The sequence below is a fragment of the Halichoerus grypus genome, chromosome 7 (genome assembly GCF_964656455.1).
Source record: "Halichoerus grypus chromosome 7, mHalGry1.hap1.1, whole genome shotgun sequence".
In the NCBI taxonomy this organism is placed as follows: domain Eukaryota; kingdom Metazoa; phylum Chordata; class Mammalia; order Carnivora; family Phocidae; genus Halichoerus; species Halichoerus grypus.
This window is the reverse complement of record NC_135718.1, coordinates 102,741,518-102,748,940: the sequence shown is the minus strand read 5'-3', so window position 1 is coordinate 102,748,940 and position 7,423 is coordinate 102,741,518. Positions and strand designations below refer to the sequence as shown.

General features: G+C 40.6%; 1 pseudogene; it reads left to right on the top strand.

Annotated features, from left to right (window-relative positions):
* Nucleotides 1-3,267: 3,267 nt before the first annotated feature.
* On the top strand, nucleotides 3,268-4,036 carry LOC118523489 (small ribosomal subunit protein eS6 pseudogene; annotated as a pseudogene).
* The last annotated feature ends 3,387 nt before the right edge of the window (nucleotides 4,037-7,423 follow it).

The window sequence follows — 7,423 nt, the reverse complement described above, 5'->3', positions numbered from 1 at the left end:
GCTCTATTTTCAACTTTTTGAGGAACCTTCAGATTGTTTTCCAGAGTGGCTGCACCAGCTTGCATTCCCACCAACAGTGTAGGAGGGTTCCCCTTTCTCTGCATCCCTGCCAACGTCTATCATTTTCTGACTTGTTAATTTTAGCCATTCTGACTACTGTGAGGTGGTATCTCATTGAGGTTTTGATTTGGATTTCCCTGATGCCGAGCGATGTTGAGCACTTTTTATGTGTCTGTTGGCCATTTGGATGACTTCTTTGGAAAAATGTCTGTTCATGTCTTCTGCCCTTTCCTTGATTGGATTCTTTGTTCTTTGGGTGTTGAGTTTGATAAGTTCTTTATAGATTTTGGATCCTAGCCCCTTATCTGATATGACACTTGCAAATATCTTCTCCCATTCTATCGGTTGTCTTTTGGTTTTGTTGACTGTGTTCTTTGCTGTGCAAAAGCTTTTTATCTTGATGAAGTCTCAATAGTTCATTTTTGCCCTTGCTTCCCTTGCCTTTGGCGATGTTTCTAGGAAGAAGTTGCTGCGGCTGAGGTGGAAGAGGTTGCTGCCTGTGTTCTCCTCTAAGATTTTGATGGACTCCTCTCTCACACTAGGTCTTTCATCCATTTTGAGTTTATCTTTGTGTATGGTGTAAGACATTGGTCCAGTTTCATTCTTCTGCATGTGGCTGTCCAATTTTCCCAACACCATTTGTTGAAGAGACTGTCTTTTTTCCATTGGACGTTCTTTCCTGCTTTGTCAAAGATGAGTTGACCATAGAGTTGAGGGTCCATTTCTGGGCTCTCTATTCTGTTCCATTGATCAATGTGTCTGTTTTTGTGCCAGTACCATACTGTCTTGATGATGACAGCTTTGTAAGAGAGCTGGAAGTCTGGAATTGTGATGCCACCAGCTTTGCTTTTCTTTTTCAACATTCCTCTGGCTATTCGGGGTCTTTTTTGTTTCCATACAAATTTTAGGATGATTTGTTCCATTTCTTTGAAAAAAGTGGATGGTATTTTGATAGGGATTGCATTAAAGGTGTATATTGCTCTAGGTAGCATTGACATCTTCACAATATTTGTTCTTCCAATCCATGAGCATGGAATGTGTTTCCATTTCTTTGTGTCTTCCTCAATTTCATGAGTATTTTATAGTTTTCTGAGTACAGATTCTTTGCCTTTTTGGTTAGATTTATTCCTAGGTATCTTATGGTTTTGGGTGCAATTGTAAATGGGATTGACACCTTAATTTCTCTTTCTTCTGTCTTGTTGTTGGTGTATAGGAATGCCACTGATTTCTGTGCATTGATTTTATATCCTGCCACTTTACTAAATTCCTGTATGAGTTCTAGCAGTTTTGGGGTGGAGTCTTGGGTTTTCCACATAAAGTATCATATCATCTGCAAAGAGTGAGAGTTTGACTTCTTCTTTGCTGATTCGGATGCCTTTATTTCTTTTTGTTGTCTGACTGCTGTGGCTAGGACTTCTAGTACTATGTTGAATAGCAGTGGTGATAGTGGACATCCCTGCCATGTTCCTGACCTTAGGAGGAAAGCTTTCAGTTTTTTTCCATTGAGAATGATCTCTGTGGGTTTTTCATAGATGGCTTTTATGATATTGAGGTATGTGCCCTCTATCCCTACACTTTGAAGAGTTTTAATCAAGAAAGGCTGCTGTACTTTGTCAAATGCTTTTTCTGCATCTATTGAGAGGATCATATGGTTCTTGTTCTTTCTTTTATTAATGTATTGTATCAAACTGATTTGATTTGCGGATGTTGAACCAACTTGCAGCCCAGGAATAAATCCCACTTGGTCGTGGTGAATAATCCTTTTAATATACTGTTGGATCCTATTGGCTAGTATTTTGGTGAGAACTTTTGCATCCATATTCATCAGGGATATTGATCTGTAATTCTCCTTTTTTGATGGGAGCTTTGATTTTGGGATCAAGGTAATGGTGGCCTCATAAAACGAGTTTGGAAGTTTTCCTTCCATTTCTATTTTTTGGAACAGTTTCAGAAGAATAGGTATTAATTCTTCTTTAAATGTTTGGTAGAATTCCCCTGGGAAGTCATCTAGCCCTGGGTTCTTGTTTGTTGGGAGATTTTTGATGACTGCTTCAATTTCCGTAGTGGTTATAGTTCTGTTCAGGTTTTCTATTTCTTCCTGGTTCAGTTTTGGTAGTTGATACATCTCTAGGAATGCATCCATTTCTTCCAGATTATCTAATTTGCTGGCATACAGTTGCTCATAATATGTTCTTATAATTGTTTGTATTTCTTTGGTGTTGGTTGTGATCTCTCCTCTTTCATTCATGATTTTATTTATTTGGGTCATTTCTCTTTTCTTTTTGGTAAGTCTGGCCAGAGGTTTATCAATGTTATTAATTCTTTCAAAGAACCAGCACCTAGTTTCGTTGATCTGTTCTACTGTTCTTTTGGTTTCTATTTCATTGATTTCTGCTCTGATCTTTATTATTTCTCTTCTCCTGCTGGCTTTAGGCTTTATTTGCTGTTCTTTCTCCAGCTCCTTTAGGTGTAGGGATAGGTTGTATATATGAGACCTTTCTTGTTTCTTGAGAAAGGCTTGTATTGCTATATACTTTCCTCTTAGGACGGCCTTTGCTGCATCCCAAAGATTTTGAACAGTTGTGTTTTCATTTTCATTGGTTTCCATGAATTTTTTTAATTCTTCTTTAATTTCCTGGTTGACCCATTCATTCTTTAGTAGGATGCTCTTTAGCCTCCATGTATTTGAGTAATTTCCGACTTTCCTCTCGTGATTGAGTTCTAGTTTCAAAGCATTATGGTTCAAAAATATGCAGGGAATGATCCCAATCTTTTGGTACCTGTTGAGGCCTGATTTGTGACCCAGGATGTGCTTTATTCTGGAGGATGTTCCATGGGCACTAGAGAAGAATGTGTATTCTGTTGCTTAGGGATGTAATGTTCTGAATATATCTATGAAGTCCTTTTGGTCCAGTGTGTCATTTAAAGTCTTTATTTCCTTGTTGATCTTCTGCTTAGATGATCTGTCCATTTCAGTGAGGGGGGTGTTAAAGTCCTCTACTATTATTGTATTGTTGTCAATGTGTTTCTTTGATTTTATTAATTGGTTTATATAATTGGTTGCTCCCATGTTAGGGGCATAGATATTTACAATTGCTAGATCTTCTTGTTGGATAGACCCTTTAAGTAGGATATAGTGCCCTTCCTCATCTCTTATTATAGTCTTTGGTTTAAAATCTAATTTGTTGCTCTTTTTTGTGGCGCCTCAGAGGCGGGAGGCTGCTTCAGGATGAAGCTGAACATCTCTTTCCCAGCTACTGGCTGCCAGAAACTCATTGAAGTGGATGATGAACGCAAACTTCGCACCTTTTATGAGAAGTGTATGGCCACAGAAGTTGCTGCTGATGCTCTGGGTGAAGAATGGAATGGTTATGTGGTCTGAATCAGTGGTGGCAATGACAAACAAGGCTTCCCCATGAAGCAGGGTGTCTTGACCCATGGCCGTGTCTGCCTGCTGCTGAGTAAGGGGCATTCCTGCTAGACCAAGGAGGACTGGAGAAAGAAAGTGCAAATCTGATCGGGGTTGCATTGTGGATGCCAATCTCAGTGTTCTCAACTTGGCCATTGTACAAAAAGGGGAGAAGGCTATTCCTGGACTCACTGATACTACTGGGCCTCGTCGCCTGTGGCCCAAAATAGCCAGCAGAATCCGCAAACTTTTCAATCTCTCTAAAGAAGATGATGTCCACCAGTATGTTGTGAGAAAGCCCCTAAACAAAGAAGGTAAGAAACCTAGAACCAAAGCACCTAAGATTCAGTGTCTTGTTACTCCATGTGTCCTCTAGCACAAACATCGGCGTATTGCTTTGAAGAAGCAGCGCACTAAGAAAAATAAGGAAGAGGCTGCAGAATATGCTAAACTTTTGGCCACGAGAATGAAGGAGGCCAAAGAAAAATGCCAGGAACAGATTGCCAAGAGACAGAGGCTGTCCTCTCTGAGAACTTCTCCTCTAAGTTTGAATCCAGTCAAAAATGAGATTTTCTAAGAATGACAAATAAATAAGATCAGACATCAAATAAATAAAAATAAATAAATAAATAAATAAAATCTAATTTGACTGATATAAGGATTGCCACCCCAGCTTTCTTTTGGTGTCCATTAGCATGGTAAGTGGTTTTCCACCCCCTCATTTCAATCTGGAGCTGTCTTTGGGTCTAAAATGAGTCTCTTGCAGACAGCATATAGATGGATCTTGTTTTTTTTTTTTTTTTTTTTCCAATCTGATACCCTGTGTCTTTTGACTGGGGCATTTAGCCCATTTACATTCAGGGTAACTACTGAAAGGTATGAATTTAGTGCCATTGTATTGCCTGTATGGTGACTGTTACTGTATATTGTCTCTGTTCCTTTCTGGTCTGTTACTTTGAGGCTCTCTCTTTGCTTAGAGGACCCCTTTCAATATTTCTTGTAGGGCTGGTTTCGTGTTTGCAAATTCTTTTAGTTTTTGTTTGTCCTGGAAGCTTTTTATCTCTCCTCCTATTTTCAATGACAGCCTAGCTGGATATAGTATTCTTGGCTGCATATTTTTCTCATTTAGTGCTCTAAATATATCATGCCAGTCCTTTCTGGCCTGCCAAGTCTCTGTGGATAGGTCTGTTGCCAATCTAATGTTTCTACTATTGTAGGTTACAGACCTCTTGTCCTGAGCTGCTTTCAAGATGTTCTCTTTGTCTCTGAGACTTGTAAGTTTTACTATTAGATGTTGGGGTGTTGACCTATTTTTATTGATTTTGAGGGGGTTCTCTGTGCCTCCTGGATTTTGATGCCTGTTTCCTTCCCCAAATTAGGGAAGTTCTCTGCTATAATTTGCTCCAATATACCTTCTGCCCCTCTCTCTCTCTTTCTTCTTCTTCTGGGATCCCAGTTATTCTAATATGTTTCATCTTATGATATCACTTTTCTCTCAGATTCTGCCCTCGTGATCCAGTAGTTGTTTGTCTCTTTTTCTCAGCTTCTTTATTCTCCATCATTTGGTCTTCTATATCAACAATTCTCTCTTCTGTCTCATTTATCCTAGCAGTTAGAGCCTCCATTTTTGATTGCACCTCATTAATAGCCTTTTTGATTTCGACTTGGTTAGATTTTAGTTCTTTTATTTCTCCAGAAAGGGTTTCTCTAATATCTTCCATGTTTTTTTCAAGCCCAGTTAGTATCTTTATAATTGTAATTCTGAACTCTAGTTCCAACATCTTACTAATGTCTGTATTGATTAGGTCCCTGGCAGTTGGTACTGCCTCTTGTTCTTTTTTTTGAGGTGAATTTTTCCATCTTGTCATTTTGTCCAGAGAAGAACAGATGAATGAAAGAACAAAATGCTAACAGGGTAACAACAACCCCAGAAAAATATACACTAAACAAATCAGAAGAGACCTGAAACTGGGGGAGAAGGGAAAGAAAGAAAAAAAAAGAAAAAGAAAAAAAAGAATATGATCAAATATGATTAGGCTGGTGAACAGAGCAGTGCCACACACTAAATTTTGGGCGTATTTTGGTCTGGTAGACGAAACTGCCTCCCAAAATTTTAAAGAAAGAAAAACTTATATATGTACAAAAATAAGGGTAAATATGATGACGGGATAGGATATGACTGTAAAGATGAAAATTATAAAGATTTTATAAAAGGAATTGATAAGTTGGTTGAAAAAAGAAAGAAGAGAAATTAAAAAAAAAAAAAAGGGAGAGAATGTGATCAGGCAGGAGACTAGAACAAAGCCATACACTAGAGATTTAGGGTATATTTTGGTCTGTTAGAAGAAACTGTATCCCAAAAGAGAGAGAACAACTTCTATATATATGCCAAAAATAAGGTTAACTACAATGAAGGGATAGAATATGACTTTAAAAATGAAAAATAAAAAGGATTTTTAAAAAAGGGATTGATAAGATGTTGGTTGAAAAAGGAAAAAAAAAGTTAAAAAAAATAGAAAAAGAAAAAAAAGAAAATTTAAAAAATTAACTTTGAAAGACTAAAGAATCAGGGGAAAAAAAGCCATGAATTCTATGTGCTGTATTCCCCTAGCGCTGGAGTTCTGCCGTTCTCATTGATCAGTAAACTTGGTCTTGGCTGGCTGTTCTTGCTGATCTTCTCGGGGAGGGGCCTGTTACTGTGGTTCCCAAATGTGTTTGCCGGAGGCGGAATTGTCCCGCCCTTGCGGGGGGGGGGGGGGGGGCGCTGTGCTAAGTAATCTGCTCGGGATTGCTCTCTGGAGCTTTTGTTCCCTGCAAGCTCTCCGTACAGCTTTGGAGGATGAGAGTGAAAATGGCGGCCTCCCAGTCTCTGCCCCGGAGGAGCCGAGAACTCAGGCCCCACACCTCAGTGCGCCCCCAGAGAAAAGCAGTCAGTCACTCCCATCTCCCCGGTCTCTGGCCACACTCTGTGCTCACCCGGCCTGTGACTGAGTGTTTCTATCTCTGGCACCTGACCCCGTGTGGAGTCTCCAAACCCAGCAGATCCCTGTGGTACACTCCCACAGCGCTCCTCCCAGGGGAGGAAGGGGAGTCTCCCTGGATCTGCTGCCTGTTGGGTCCCTGCTGGAAGAGCAGTGGCCTGACTGTGCCACAGATCACGGTTTATGGCAACCCCGAGCTGAGAGCCCGTGCCTCGGCTCCGTCTCTGCAGCCGGCTTCCCTGCTCCAATACCTGGGAGCTCTGCCACACTTAGGCATCCTGGTCTTTCTGTGGCCTTGAGGGTCCTGAGACCACACTGTCCCAGAGAGGGTTCCACCCCCCCGCTTAGCCACTGGAGTGACATCTCTCAGTGGAGCAGCTTCTAAAAGTTCTGATTTTGTGCTCCACTGCTCTATCACTTGCCAGTAGCGGCTAACGGAGGCCCCCCCCCCCCCCCCCGCGGTCTATCTTCCCGAATATCACCGCGGATTCACTTCTCTGCACGTCCTACCTTCCAGAAAGTGGTCGCTTTTCTGTTCAGAGAGTTGCTGTATCTTTTCTTCAATTTCCTGTTGAGTTTGTAGGTGTTCAGAATGGTTTGATCCCTATCTAGCTGAATTCCTGGGACCAGACGAAATTTAGGTCTCCTACTCCTCCACCATCTTGCTCCTCCTCCCTCTCATAATTTCTTATATGTATTTTGATTTATTTTTATTTTTATATGTCTGGTTGTCCAGCAATTACCTACAACCCTTTTCCTGGCTTTATCTGCCTCCTTCCAATCCATTTGCTACACAGAAGCCAAAAGATTCTTTCAAAGGGACAATCCCACTGTATTACTTCCTTCCTTAAAACTCTCCAATGACTTCAAATGCACTGGACACAAAACATAAATTTATTTTTATAGCCTACCAGAGTCTTCATGATCTGGCTCCCACACACTTTCCTACTTCCTCCCCACTACATTCCCCTTC